This window comes from Loxodonta africana, chromosome 23 (assembly GCF_030014295.1).
Source record: "Loxodonta africana isolate mLoxAfr1 chromosome 23, mLoxAfr1.hap2, whole genome shotgun sequence".
Taxonomy (NCBI): domain Eukaryota; kingdom Metazoa; phylum Chordata; class Mammalia; order Proboscidea; family Elephantidae; genus Loxodonta; species Loxodonta africana.
Window position 1 is genome coordinate 6,212,723 of NC_087364.1, and position 16,021 is coordinate 6,228,743.

Genomic DNA, 16,021 nt, shown 5'->3' on the forward strand with positions numbered 1-16,021 from the left:
AAGCCATGGTCTTTTCACATATGCATGTGAAAGCTGGACAATGACTAAGGAAGACTGATGGAGAATTGATGCATTCAAACTGTGGTGTTGGTGAGGAATATTGACTATACCACACACTGCCAGAACAACAAACGAATCTATCTCAGAAGAAATGCAACAAGAACGCTCTTTAGAAGCAAAGATGGCAAGACTTCAACTCACTAGTCAACTCACTAGTCAATGTGTATGAAGTAGCTTGTTCAAATTCTTAGGTGCTTGATAGGGGATTACATTAATGTAATTTGATATTTTGACTGCTTAAACCGTAATATACCCAGAGCCTCAATCGTCTTAAACACCAGATTGTAGCAGAAAATTGAAAAACTATATGAAAGGTGCTTTCAGTATTCTAATAATAATGCTTAATCCTGGTTAATAAAAATATCAGTGCTTTTCTTTTCTTTTTTTTTTTTCCTGTAGTTTAGAACTCCCCTGCTGTCATTGATCAGGATTCCATAGGAGCTGGGAAAGGCAAATATATTTGGCCATAGATTCTTTCCACAATAAGGGGGAGGCCAGCAGGGCCACTGTCTCTGTCCTGGGGAATACAGGCTGTAGCGAGGTGAGGAACGATGGAAGAGGCGGCAACAAAACTGCAGTGTGTGTTGCAAGCTTTCCCCGTAACTTCCTGAGGCTTCATTGAAGTTATCGTATTGGTAGAAATACGAGTGGGACTGTATTTTTTAGCAGTAAATAGTAAAGAAGCCCAAAACTGCATCTCAATCAACACAAAGCCAAGTTAAAACGTTGCATGCAGATGTAGAGGTGGAGAGGAAAATCAAGAACTCAGAGAAAACATAAGAGGATGCTGAAGTCACAAACGTTGGGAAATGACCCTCCAAGGGGCTAAGCTGCCACAAATTGAACCTGAGCTATAATTTGGGGTCAAGAGAAAGGAGAGCTGAGAGGCATGTTGGAGGGGCTAGAGGACTGTGAGGAAGCAATGGTGGTCATTGGAGAACTGTCCCAAAATAAGTTGTAGAAACTATCCTGAAGTTGACATCAAAGTTTTTGAGAGGATGTACTGTTCAAGAGCAGTTGTCTTAAGCAGCAGTTCGGATATGAACTTACTAGAGTGATGAAATCCGGTAGCAAGGAAAGAGGGGAAGAAAGGAAGAGAGGGAGGGCAAAAAGAAGAAGGGAAGAAAAAAGAAAAAATATAATTAATGTTAATTGCTCACTTACTATGTGTTAAGCACTGATTTAAGTCATTTAACTCATTTGCCCTCATAAATGTTCTAGGATGTAAGTATTCTCATCTCCATTTACAAATGGGGAAATGGGAGTACTTAGAGGATAAGCAACCTGCTCAGGGCCTCACAACTAGTGTGTGAAGAGTTAGAATGGGAATCCAGAATCTACGCATTTAACCACTAAACTCATCAGTCTGTCAAGAAAACATTTACTGCGCTTGCTTCAGCCCCACATACACTAAAATTGGAGCAGTGTAGAGAAGATTAGTACAGTCCTTGCACAAGGATGACACATACATTCAGGAAGCAGTTTTTTTTTTGTTTTGTTTTTCATTAGGGAGTATTGAGCTTCATTTTACAATGATGGAAAAACTGCTTTGATTACGGGTAGGGTGGCACAGCTGATTAATGTAATTTCTGTCAACAAGTTACACAGTGGTAAAAAGTTGGATTGGCAAAAGTCCTCTCAGATATTGTCTTAGTCATCTAGTGCTGCTATAACAGAAATAGCACACGTGGATGGCTTTAACAAAGAGAAATTTATTTTCTCACAGTCTAGTAGGTTACGAGCCCAAATCCAGGGCGTCAGCTCCAGGGGAAGGCTTTCTCTGTTGGCTCTGGAGGAAGGCCTTTGTCATCAGTCCCGCTCTAGGAGCTTCTCCACGCAGGAACCCCAGGTCCAAAGGGCGTGCTCTGCTTTCTTGGTGGTATGAAGCCCCCCTGTCTTTCTGCTCACTTCTCTCTTTTATATCTTAAGAGATTGCCTCAAGACACAATCCAGTCTTGTAGACTGAGTCCTGCTTCACTAACACAACTGCCGCTCATCCTCCCCCATTAGAATCATAGAGACAGGATTCACAACATATAGGAAAATTACACAATCCCAGGAATCATGGCACAGCCAAATTGATACAGACATTTTGGGGGTACATAATTCAATCCATGACAGATATATTTACAAAAAAAAAAAAAAAGCTGCTGAGGCTGCTTATATACAACCAAACAACTCACGGGATTTGATTCCTTGGTTTGGAGGTTTAGTGTCATGGTTTCATGGAACATCCCTGTTAACTGGCCTAGTATCGTGTTTAGTGCTTCTGTTTTACCTCCTCATTCGTTTCGTGGTGCCTGGGGTCTTAAAAGTTTACAAGTGGCCATCCAAGGCACAACAATTGGACTCTATTCGTCTGCAGCAACAGAGGAAAAAGGAGACTCAGGAATGGGAGGAGGATATGGAATGTGTGGCTAATTGCCTACATGAATAAACTGCCTCCTTTGCCATGAGACCAGAAGTAGATGGTTCTTGGCTACCATTACTGAATGTTTTCAGCAAAGATTCTATAAAAGAATCCTGATCAAAAGGGAGAAATGCAAAATAGAATTTCAAATTCTCATGGACTCCAGAATTTATGGAACCATTGAGGCTGGATAAATCCCTGAGACTATTGCCCTGAGATACTCTTTAGTCCTTAAGCCGAAGTTACCCCCTGAAATCTTCTTAAAACCAAACAATGGCTTAACTAATAAATAATGCCTGCCTTGAGCATTGTGCTTGTTTAGATCTATCTATATGGGATCAAATTGACAGCGGCCACTGGAAAGTTTAGACGGGAAACTTAGGGGACAGTGAGATCATGTGAATGAGGGAGAAATAACTCAGAAATGGAGAGTGAGAATGGTTGCACAACTCAAAAAATGGAAACAATGTCATTAAACTATACATGTAGAAACTGTTGAATTGGTGTATATTCTCCTATGTATATTCTAAACAATAAGCAAAAACTAAAATAAATTTAAAATAAAATATTTATGTAGAGAAGATGGCAAGAAAAAGGCTCTGGAAATTAGTGACTATCACAACTTTGGCTGACATGCATATGTACAGAGAGTCAGGACCAGAGAACCAAGACAATGTAGGCATGACAACTCCCTTGTAGCTTCCAGTGACTCTTTTCTAAAATTAATATTTATTCCTTAAAAATGTAACAAAATGAAAATACAGGTTTTTTTTTTTTTTATTTCAAAAAGTTCTAGATGCACAGCACTTTAATTTCATTTAGGTATTAGTTTGTATTTTCTCTCCCCTTTTCCATATATATAGCCAGGACATTTATTCCCCCTTATCGCACTTTGTCAGGCAGATCATAAAAGTAATATATGTTTATAAGCAAAGATGATCTGAAAATAAAAATAAGTATAAATTTCCATTCACAATAGCATTTAAAAGAAATACTTTTGAATAAATTTTAAAATAGAAGTATACTGAAAATTGCAAAACTTTGCTGAGAGAAATTAAAGATCTAAATAAGTGGAGATACAGTCCATGTTTGTGGTTTGGAAGACTCAATATCAATATTGTTAAGAGGGAAATTCTCCCCAAATCAATTGATTTAGTCAACTCAATCTCTATCAGAAGATAGAAGAGTTTTGGGGCTCTTCTTTGCAGAAATTGACAAAGAATTCATGAAGTTTATGTAGAGATGCAAAACACCTAAAACAGGCAAAACAATCTGAACAAAGAAGAACAAAGTTGGAGAACTTTCACTTATTAGTTAAAAAATTTACTATAAAACTCCAGTTATCAAGACAGAGTGGTACTGGCATAAAATCAAAGAAATCAAACTCACTGCTGTCGAGTAGATTCTGACTCATAGTGACCCTATAGGACAGAGTAGAACTGCTCCATATAGTTTCCAAGGAGCACCTGGTGGATTTGAACTGCCCACCTCTTGGTTAACAGCCATAGCACTTAACCATTACGCCACCAGGGTTTCCGGTACTGGCATAGGACAGATATATAGAAAAATGGAACAGAAGTGAGAGTTCAGAGATAAATACTTATATTTCCAGTCACTCAACTTTGGAGAAAGGTCCCAAGGCAATTCATGGGGGAAAGATAGTCTGTTCAACCAATGGTGCTGGGACAATCAGTTATACACATGCAAAAAGATGAGCTTAGGCCTACATTTCACACCAAAAACCAAAACCAAACCCACTGCCGTCTAGTCGATTCCGATTCATGCATTGCACACCATCCACTAAAATTAAATCAAAATGGATCAGAGACTTACATGTAATAACTAAAACAATAAAATTTATAAGAGAAAATCTTTGAGACTTTGGGTTAGGCAGATATTTCTTAGATATGACACTAAAAATCACAAGCCATAAAAGAAAAATAAAAAGGTAAATTCGACCTTATAAAAATTCATAAATTAAACATTTGCATTTCAATAGACACCATTTAGGTGCTGTCAAATCATACTAACTCATAGCGCCCCTGTGTACAACAGAAAGAAACACTGCCCTGTCTTGAGCCAGCCTCACGATTGTTGCTCTATTTGAGCCCATTGTTGCAGCCACTGTGTCAGTCCATCTCACTGAGAGTCTAGAGTCTTCCTCTTTTTTGGGTGACCCTTTACTTTATTAAGCATGATGTCCTTCTCCAGGGACTGGTCACTCCTAATAATATATCCAAATATGTGAGATGAAGTCTCGCCATCCTCACTTTTAAGGAATGTTCTGACTGTACTTTTTCCAAGACAGAGTCGTTTATTCTTCTGGCAGTCCATGGTATACTCAATATTCTTCACCAACATCATAATTCAAATGCATCAATTCTTCTTAGGTCTTTTTAATAATCACTCAGCTTTCTCATGCATATGAGACGATTGGAAATACCATGGCTTGGGTCAGGCTCACCTTAGTCCTCAAGGACTTTGCTTTTTTACCCGATAAAGAGGTCTTTTGCAGCAGATTTGCCAACTGCAATATGTCCTTTGATCTCTTGACTACTGCTTCCATGTGTGTTGATTGTGGATCCAAGTAAAAGGAAATCTTTGACAACTTCAAAATTTTCTCTGTTTATCATGATGTTGCTTATTTATCCAGTTGCGAGGATTTTTGTTTTCTTTATGATAAGATGTAATTCATATTGAAGGCTGTAGTCTTTGATCTTCATCACTAAGTGCTTCAAGTACTCTTTGCTTTGAGCAATCAAGGTGTGTCATCTGCATTTGCAGGTTGTTAATGAGTCTTCCTCCAATTCTGATGCTGTGTTCTTCTTCGTATAGTCCAGCTTCTCAGATTATTTGCTCAGCATACAGATTAAGTATAGTGAAAGGATACAACCCTGACACACACTCTTCCTGATTTTAAACCACTCAGTATCCCCTTGTTCTGTTTGAACAGCTGCCTCTTGGTCTATGTACAGGTTCCTCATGAGCACAAATCAGTGTTCTGGAATTCCCATTCTTTGCAACGTTATCCATAATTTGTATGGATATGTCAGTAAAATACAGGTAAACATCTTTCTGGTATTCTCTTTTTTCAGCCAAGATCCATCTAACATCAGCAATGGTAGTACTCATTCTACAAAGCCTCTTCTGAGTCTGGCTTCAATTTCTGGCAGTTCCTGTCGATGTACTGCTACAGCCACTTTTGAATTATCTTCAGCAAAATTTTATTTGCAGGTGATATTAATGATATCATTTGATAATCTCTACATTCTGTTGGATCACCTTTGTTTGGAATGGGCACGTCTCTTCTGGTTGGTTGGTCAGATGTCTGTCTTCCAAATTTCCCGGCATAGATGAGTGAGTCCTTCCGGCGTTGCGACATTTGTTCTAACATCTCAATTGGTATTCCGTCAATTCCTGGAGCCTTGTTTTTTGACCATGCCTTCAGTGCAGCTTGGACTTCTTCCTTCAATACCATCAATTCTTCATCATATGCTGCTTCCTGAAATGGTTGAACATTGACCAATTCTTTTTGGTATAGTGACTCTGCGTATTACTTCCATCTTCCTGTGATGCTTGCTACATCGTTAAGAAAATGAAAAAGAAGGATGTGACTGAAAGTACTTACAAAACCCATATCTAATAAAGGGCTTGTATCTAGAATTTACAAAGCACTGCTACAAAAAATGAATGAAACACATGAACAGGCATACCAAAGACGATAATAAGCCTATGAAAAGATGTTCAACATCATTAATCCTAGAGATATGCAGATTAAAGCCACAGGGAATTACCATTTCACCCCCACAAGAATTCCTACAATGAATAAGACAGAAAATGACAAATGTTGGCAAGGAAGTGGAGAAAGAAAAAACTTCATTTCTTATGGGAATGTAAAATGGTTAAGCCACTGTGGCAAAATAGCTTAGCAGTTTCTCTAAAAGCTAAACATAAAATTACCATATGATGCAGTAATTCCACAGCTGCCTAGCCAAGAGAAATGAAAATATACATCCATACTAAGACTCGTAGGTAAATGTTCATAGCAGCATTATTCATCATAGCCCCAAACCAGAAACAATCTAAATGTCTATCAACTGGAAACAAGCAGATAAGATGTGTACATCCACACAATGGAGTATTATCCCAAAATAATAATAATAAACCGCATCATAGATGAACCTCAAAAACATTATGCTAAGTAAAAAAAAAAAAAAAAAAGCCAGACACAAGAGATACATGTGGTATGATCCCACTTATATAAAATATCCAAAAAAAGTAAATTTATAGGAACAGAAAATAGATTAGTGTTTGTCCAGGGTGAGGGGTGGGAGCAGAGATTTACTGTAAATGGGCATGGGGATCTCTTTGGAGGAAAAAAAGTGTTGTGAAACTGATTTATGGTAATGGTCACACCACTTGGTAAAGTTATCATTAAATTGTACACCAGAAAGTGAGTGAATTGTGCATTATATTAAAATATACCTCAAAAAGATGTTAAGAAGAGTGAGTTAATTTGGATATTAATATTTTTCTCCCTCTCTTTTTTGGAAGGATAAAGAAATAGAAGTCAATGGGTTGTGCGTGCAACAAAATGTGAGTTGAACTGAATTTTTAGCAGTTACAGTCAGGGAGCTCAGATCTGCCTTTTAATCAGTGCAAAGCTGATATATTGGAATACATTCAGTTTGTAAAATTTCACTCCTTTTGTTCTTAACTTTTTTAATAATTGGAAGGATAAATTCTCTATTCAGCAATGCTGAGTTCAGATTGGCAAATCAACAAAAAATAACATGAAAAATTTGTGACTTAATTTAAGGTGATTTCTGAATTAGACTGTCTAATATGTTATTACTGTAAATTAATTATGTCTAAATAATGGTAACTAATTTTCAAGGCATTTATGTTCTCTTTTTATAACTGAAAGAATTCTAAATTTTTTGAGATAACTTTTCTGCCTAGGAAGGAATTGATTGTTTGGTCAATAGTAAGTAAAGTAAAAACTGTATTTCATATTTATTTTGCCACATTCAAACAAGACTATGAACAAAGGGAAAGTTCATCCATCATAGGAAAAGAAAAGCAAAGGGATCATTGGTAAAAGAAAATTTTAGATCAAATTGTGATGAAATACACGTAGAATACGGCTGAATCCACCCATGAAGACAGGGGCAGCCTCTTGGGTACACAACCTATACAATCACACAGGCCTGTGCTCAGGGGGGCCCAGACTTGGTTTAATGCTCTGATGTAATTGTCATGGTATTCTTAACACTTTTTAAGAAAGAGGCCCTACGTATTCGTCTTACATTTGCCCTGCAAATCAGATAGCCAGACTTACACAAAGAAAGCAGGTATCTGAAGAAAAATGGCCCTTTATCCTATTAGTTCTACCTTCATTGTTCTCATATCTTCCAAAGAGGGCAGTTGTGGTCCAGTGGTAAAATTCTCACCTCTCGTGTGGGAGACTCAGATCCCATCCCTGGTCAATGCATCTCAAACGTAGCCACCACCCATCTGTCTGTGAAGGCTTTCATGTCACTATGATATTGAACAGGTATCAGGGAAGCTTCCAGATTACGAAAGAATAGGAGTAAAGGCCTGGTGATTTACTTCTGGAAAATGAGCTAATGAAGACCCTATGGTGCACTTTGGTCCAATCCAGTTGTGCATGGTGTCACCATGAGTCAGGGGCCAACTCCACTGGAGCTGGCAACAACAACATATCTTGAAATTTTTCCTCCCTGTATGCTTAGAGTTAAATGAGCACAGGTAAGATGTGCTGTACTCAAGCAGCTGAAAGAACCCATGCAACCTTCTACCTCAGAGCCATCATTCTGTTCATTTTATTCAGTTATTTGCAGATATCAGACTTTCTTATTAAGAAACTTTAAAAATGTGAATTGTGGCACCGACCCAGCACTACATCTGTTTTGCCGGAGAGCAACACAGGAGTGACACACCCCCAGCTAGCTCTGCCAAGCAGGGAAGGGAAGAACAGCTGTCCAAGAGGCCTCAGTGCTGGAGGCCACTCTACTCAGAGTTGACGCTCTGATAGAGGAGAAGAAGGAAAAGGCGCCAGACAGGATAAATGGTAGTTATTTTGCACCTAAAATCCATAAATTATGCTATATGAAATACACTTAAGAGAGCAGGCTGGTGTCATCTGCTGTGGCATTACATGAAGATGATCAAAAGCTTCTTATAAATGAATAAAACGTATTCTGCATAGCATATATTTTCTAGGAAGTAAAAATTTATTTTCTTTTGGCTTCACAAGATACGATCCCCTTTTCTATTTTTTGGTCTATTCTCATCCTTAAAATCCTTACCTACTCCATTCATCTATTTCACCCCTTCTGATGGAATCCATAGCTCCCCGACTTCCACCTTGCCTTCTTACTAACACAGACACAGACACAGACACACACACACACACACGCACACCATGCTGATTAACTGACAGTGGTCGCCTCAGTGCTGAGATGAGGACTCCAGCTGCACGCCTGTCAGCAGGACGGCGAGTTGCAGTTGATTAGCGATGTCTGTAACAGGTGGAGAACACTGAGACTGGTGAGCTGGAGGGATGAGAGTGGGCAGTAGGGTTAAGGGAAGACGTGTCTTATGAATTTCCTGCTCTTAAATTAAAGAAGCATCTCTCTTATTGCTGCCAACCAGCCACATACCCTAATGTTTACAATTCTTTTTCAACTTTTTTGGAAGCTTTCATTTAAAAAATACTGATTTGATCAACACGTTGCTATTTTATAGACACTTCCAACTTTAATGACGTTACAAAGGGGGAAAGCTGGAAATAAAACTAGAATCTAGGTTGAAATCTTGGGTAGGACACAGAATGACTGAAGTGAAAGTAAATTGGATGAATACTTAAACACCAGTTGTCGTCAAATGGATTCCAACTCAGGACAATCCCATGTCTATCAGAGTAGGACTATGCTCCATTAGGTTTTTAATGCCTGATTTTTAGAAAGTAAATTGCCAGGTCTTTCTTCTGAGGCACATCTTTCAGTTAGCAGCCTAGAACTCCACTTAGGGACTCCAGATGAAGAGGCCTCTATATATTTTTCACGTGCTTTTTGTTGTTGTTGTTTCCTCTGGAATGTTTTTGTACAAGGAATAATTTTTTTCATTCTTAAAAATCTAGCTCAGCAGTCATCTTCTCCAGTAACTTTCCCCACACAGGTCATTGCACATGTCCCTTTGCTAACGTCATATTTTATATATCCTTTTATTTTTGCTCTTATTACTGTCGATTATAAAGGGCTTATTTTCAAAACAGGTTCCCATTCCAAATGGTGAGCCACACTGAGCAAGCCCTATGACAACGTTCAAGAAGTTTCAGTTATCAAAAAATCTGTTAGAGAAGGACCTATCATCTGGCCTCTTAACATTAACCCTAAATGCGTTTTCTAGTGAATCATCAGTATGATTTGATTGTGCATAACAGGGCATTGATAAGAAACGTTAAATCATTAGTAATAAGTTTCTGAGGTTAACTGAAATATAGATATATCAATATGTCTCCAGACTTATCTCCTCTAACATATTGTGCAGTATCTTCATTTTGGTAGATGTGGACTGATTATTTTAGAAGACTTGTTATTTATTATTAACTTATTTTATTTATATTAACCTATATTAGGAGCCCTGGTAGCGTAGTGCTTAAGAGCTTGGCTGCTAACCAAAAGGTCGGCAGTTGAAATCTACCAGCCACTCTTTGGAAACCCTATTGAGGCAGTTCTACTCTGTCCTATAGGGTCACAATGCGCTATAATTGACTTGACAGCAAAGGCTTTTTTTTTTTTAAACCTATATTTAGAGGGCATTGGTGGTTCTATGGTAGAATTCTCCCCTTTCATGTAGGAGGCTGGGCTCAATTCCTAACCAGTGTATCTGAAGTGCAGTGACCTTATGTCTGGCAGTGGAGACTTGGATGTTACCATAGTGCTGAACAGGTATTAGTGGAGCTTCCAGACTAAGATGGGCTAGGAAAAAAGGCCTGGTGATCTGTTTCCAAAAATAAGTCAATGAAAACCCTGTGGGCCACTGATCTGCAGCCAGTCATGAGGATGACACAGAGCTGTGGGGGTGTTTTGTTCTGTTGTGCATGGGTTCACCATGAGTTGAGGGCCAAGGTGGCAACCACTAACAATGACAGCCTGTATACGATATTTCTAAAATACTTCCTGCTTTCAGCAATAAGCATGCCTTAATCCAAATTGAAGACTTTTTAAACATTAATGGGAGTCTTTAAAATTGATATGCAGGAGTTAATTATAGAAAATTATCTTGTTTTACCTGAGTTTGAAACACAACTGGATAACTAAGATTTAACAAACATGATATGTATGTTTATAAATCAGAACAATTCAGTATACGTTTTCAATGGATTATGTATTCAATTCTTTATTAATAATGTCCCCTCTAAATAATTTCGGGTTTGCTGATGTCAATGAATGTGTAAGTTTGGGCAACATTCAGCACCATGTAATAGAAAGAAAACCATCAAATATTCCATAGGATATTAATAAAATAAAAATAATTGATTTGAATACTTTAAACATTTACTCATGAGTATCGTTTCACTCATGCAGATATCACGTTTTGCCTCTATTATCTAAATAATTACCTCTGATTCTACTTTATATTCTGCATATACTTATAATCATTTTTCTTGAATACAATTCTAGTAGGGAACGATATGTTTTAGCATTACCGTTTTCATTTTTGCAAGACTTAAGCATTAGAAATGCTAAAATTCCAAAAGCAGTCATCAGCAAAATAGCTGTATCCCATTAGCTTGAATAATTCTGTGATTAATAGCCATGTTGGCAATCACTGAAGCCTAGATACTCAGATAAAAATCAAAAAAGGGACTGATGACTCATTCTGTGCCATTCATTCTGTGATCAAGACAAAAATGAAAAATGTGATAGTCAAACCATCCCATATGGTATAGCACCTATGCAGTTCTGCTGGTTTCATGTAGGAAATTTGTGAGTTGTAACTTAAGACTAGAGAAGCCAGCTCTAACAATGGAACCAGCTGTGAGAGCTGACAACTTCATTCTTAGACCTGGGTACATCCTTTGTGCTAGCACATTCATTAGTAAGGAAACAAAATGCAAAGGGTAAATGAAGCCTCAGATTTAAGCATGAATCAGAAAGAATGCCATCATTTCACAAACAGGACTTCAATCCAGTAGGTAAAGTTTGCCCAAAGGGCATTTTCATTAATGGTATTAGTATTATGCCTTAGAGTTGTTAAGGATTTGAAATGAATAAACCTATAAGCATTGTCATCATGATCATAATGATAATTGTGGTGATGACGATGATAGCTAATACTTTGTGGGTGCCAGTATTAGCATGTACTAACTCAAGAATGTGTGGCTCAGGTGATGGAAAGGGTTAAGTGTTTGGCTACTAACTGAAAGGTTGGTGGTTCAAAGGGGGTCCACAGGAGAAAGACCTGGCAATTTGCTCCCCTTAAGATTACAGCCAAGAAAACTTTATGGGGCAGTTCTACTATGTAATACATGGGGTTATCATGAATGCAAATTGACTTGACAGCACCCAACACTAGCTCAAGGATAATAACTGGAAGTTTCATCACTTCCCTTTGCAAATGCCTGAGAATGCAAGTAAACCCTTTCAAAAATGTTATTACCCTTTGTTGTATATGACTCAGCCATTCTGGCCACAGATTATTGGATTAGAGTTGGTCACCTATCCAAAGGCAATAGCTATAGGCTACTCAGTATCCTCCAAACTATTCTAGAAAATGCATACCCAGGGGAGAGCCGGATGGCAAAGTGAGTGCATGCTCGCATTTACTCCCCAAGCAACTAATCAACTGACCAGTGAATAAAACAAGCACAGATTGAGACCTCAGAAAGCAGCTGAGGTGTTGGAGAGTCAGTGTGAGTCCAGAAGTGGGAGAGAGGAGAGCAAGGATGGCACAGAAGCTCGGAGAATCTACCTGCTATCATCAGGAGCCCTCACTCATTGCAGCCATTTTGGGATGGGGCTGGGCAGCATCACAAACAAGGAACACAGAAAAGGAACTACTCTGAGAAAGCTGTAGCCCAACTTTTTTTAAGGTGATGCAATTGGCCATCGCATTTTGTAGGCCATGTAACTGGGAGCGGGCGAAGGCAGGCTGTTCAGCTGGCAGCTGGGTGCTTGGTTCCTGTGCCACCAGGGTGCCCAATCAGAAAATTTTCCCACAGAGACAAAAAAAAAAAAAAGATAACAAAATGGCTCAAGTTCAACAAAAAAGGTAAAACCCACAAGATCACAAGAGAAGAAGGACTAATCAAAAGCAAAACATCAAGAGGAGGAAATTTCTCCTGTGGAGGTCAGGCTACCACAAAGAATTGATAATATTCAGACTGTCGTGCTAAATATGTTTAAAGAAAGCGAAAAGCACACAGAAAACCAACTAGCGGAGATCAGGAAACAAATGGAGGAATAAAATGAGAAACAACAAGGATATTAAAAACATCAAAACAAATAAACCCAAAGAGAACCTACTGGAACTGAAGAATAAAGCAACTGAATCGGAAACAACAAGAGAAGCATTCAACGGTAGAATTGGACAGCAGCTAGAATAAATAAACAGGAATGTAAAATAACTGAAATTATCAAGTCTCAAGAGAAACAAAAGCTAGCAAACCCAAAAGGAAATATAGAATTCAATTAAGAAATATAATATTAGAATTATTGGAATCCCAGAGCACTATGTCAATAATAAAGGCATAGAAACAATTTTTCAAGAGATAATCAAAGAAAATTTTCCAGACCTGAACAGAGAACCAAGCCTGCAAATACAGGAAACTACATGAACCTCAATCAGAAAAGATACAAAAAGATCAAGTCCGTGCCATATCCTAATAAAATTCTTAAAAATCAACAGCAAGGAGAGAATTCTGAAAGCAGCAAAAGAAAAATGGAATATAACATACAAAGGATCTTTCATAAGAATAAGTCAGATTTCTCCTGAGAAGCTCTAAAGGCATTGTCAGAAGACAATGGCGTGACATATATAAAACACTGAATAAAAACAGTTGGCAACCAAGAATTCTTTACGCAGCAAAGTTGTCATTCACAAACAGAGAAATCAAGATGTTCCCAAATAAGTAGAATTCTGAAAATTTGCCACTACCAGACCAGCTTTGCAAGTATTGCTTGTGGGAGTACTCCAAACAGAAAGAAAAGAGCATTAAATAATACTCGTATCTATACACAGGAAAGAAAAAAAAAATAAAGAAAGAGAGAGAGATCTCCAAAAAATGCAACAACACGGGCAATCATACGGACCAAGTATATGATATTTCAGTGAATAAGCTCAATAATTAAACCCTACAAACAATACAACATCAAGTTTGTAAGAAATAAGCACAAAGTGAACTTATCAAATATAGGTTGTATATATATGTTAATGGAAACACACTGACAGAAATGGGGGAGGAAGGAGCATATTAGGACTAGATTTATTATGTTAAGGTTTTATGTTAACTATTGTTCATATGTTTAAAATTGTAACAATTGTATGTTGTATAATGTAATATATGTGGTAACCACTAAGAAATCACCAAGAAGAAAAGAAAGAAGAAAGAAAAAAGGCTCATCGTTAAGAAAGCAGGCGAATACAAACAAAAACCAGAAAAATCAGAATTAAAAACAAAGAAGATAGAAAACACTCAAAAACAACAAAATGAGTGAGGTAGACATTTTGTTTTCAGTAATAACCTTAAATGTAAATGGCCTAAACATCCCATGCAAAAGGCAGGGTGTGGCAGAATGGATTAAAAAACACAATCCATCCTTTTGCTGTCTACAAGAAACACGCCTTAGACAGAAGGACACAAACAGACTGAAAATAAAAGGATGTAGAAAAATATACCATGCAACCAATAAAAAAAAAGAGCAGGAGTGGCCATACAGTTATCACACAAAATAGACTTTAAATCAAAATCTATTAAAAGAGATTAAGAAGGACATTACATAATAATAAAAGGGTCAATCTAACAAGAAGACGTAGCAATTATAAATATGTATGCACCTAACAGCAATGCACCAAAATGCATGAAATACATTCCGACTAGTATGAAGGAGAAATAGACAACTCCACGATAAAAGTAGAGTCTTCAACACACCACTTTCAAATATAGACAGAACATTTAAGAAGATCACCCAATATCACAATAATACACCTTCTTCTCCAGTGCAGGTGTGTCATTTTCCAGAATAGACCATACGCTAGTGAGGTGCAATGGATTACTTAATATCATCCTACTAGCCATGATCTTTGTGACTTACACACAATGATTGAGTGCGACTATGCAAATAAGATATACAGAACCTGTGATGGTTGGGGCTTTATGTCAACTTGGCTAGGCCTTGATTCCCAGTATTGTGTGGTTGCCCTCCATTTTATGTGTTGTAGATCCTGACCTCTACAGATTGATGAGGCAGGATTGGTGTAAGGTGTGTCTTGGGTTGAAGCCTTCCAGGAAGGTGTGACTCAAGCCCCACCCTTATTAAAGTTACGCCCTTCCCTGAGGTGTGACCTGCATCTAAGATATGTGCGTGTGTGTACTGGTGAGGCTCTCTGCATCTAGATCCCACATCCAGTTCGTGATCAAGTGACCTCCCCATTGGCCTGTTGACTGACCTGCCAGTTTTGAGATTCGCTGGCCTCCACAGCCCCTTGGGTTGTTGGCCTATCTTATGACCTGAATCGCCAGCTTCCACAGCCTTGTGAGCTGGAAGCCTGTGGTCTGAATTCCCAGTTTGGGTTCGTCACCTTCTGCAACCACATGGGTAGGGAGAAACCTGTGCCTGACCTACGGATTGGGGACTTGCCAGCCTCCACAACTGCATGAACTATTTCCTTATTATGGCTTGTGGGTTCTGTGAGAAGTTGCAGTAAATTAGAGAACCCAAAGATGGGAGGGAGAGGACTGAGGGGAAAGGGAGTAGTTGATGTTAGAGATAATGGTATTGTACAGCACCTTGGAAAAGTTGGATATTTGGGACATCTTTAACCTCTGCCTCATAGGAACCAGCTTTGTGCTGATCCTTTTAAAAGAAATTATTCGTTTAGCTAGGACTCAAAACAAGTCTCAACAAAATGAATAAGATTGATATTATGCAAAGCATCTTCTTGGACCATAATGTTATGAAGCTAGAAATCAACACCAGGAAAAATAAGCGGGGGAAAAAAAAAACATGGAAATTTAATAATACACTACTAAAAAAATATTGGGTCATAGAAGAAGTCAAAGTGAAATTAAAAAACTCGTAGAATCAAATGAAAATGAAAACATAACTTATCAAAACCTCTGAGACACACCAAAAGCAGTACTCAGAGGGAAATTCATAAAAATAAATGCCTACATTAAAAAAGAAGAAAGATAAAATCATTAACTTAAAGTGAGAACTTGAAAAAATAGAAAAAGAAGAGCAAAAGAAGCCAAAAGCTATCAGAAAAAAGGAAATAATAAAGATCAGGGCAGAAAGAAAT

The 16,021-nt window shown here is 38.0% G+C and overlaps 1 non-coding gene across 1 annotated transcript; it reads left to right on the forward strand.

Moving 5' to 3' along the window:
* Positions 1 to 1,448: 1,448 nt before the first annotated feature.
* Positions 1,449 to 1,553, forward strand: LOC111751693 (U6 spliceosomal RNA). Its single transcript, XR_002786791.1, has one exon. It is a non-coding gene; the product is annotated as a U6 spliceosomal RNA (small nuclear RNA).
* Positions 1,554 to 16,021: the final 14,468 nt, after the last annotated feature.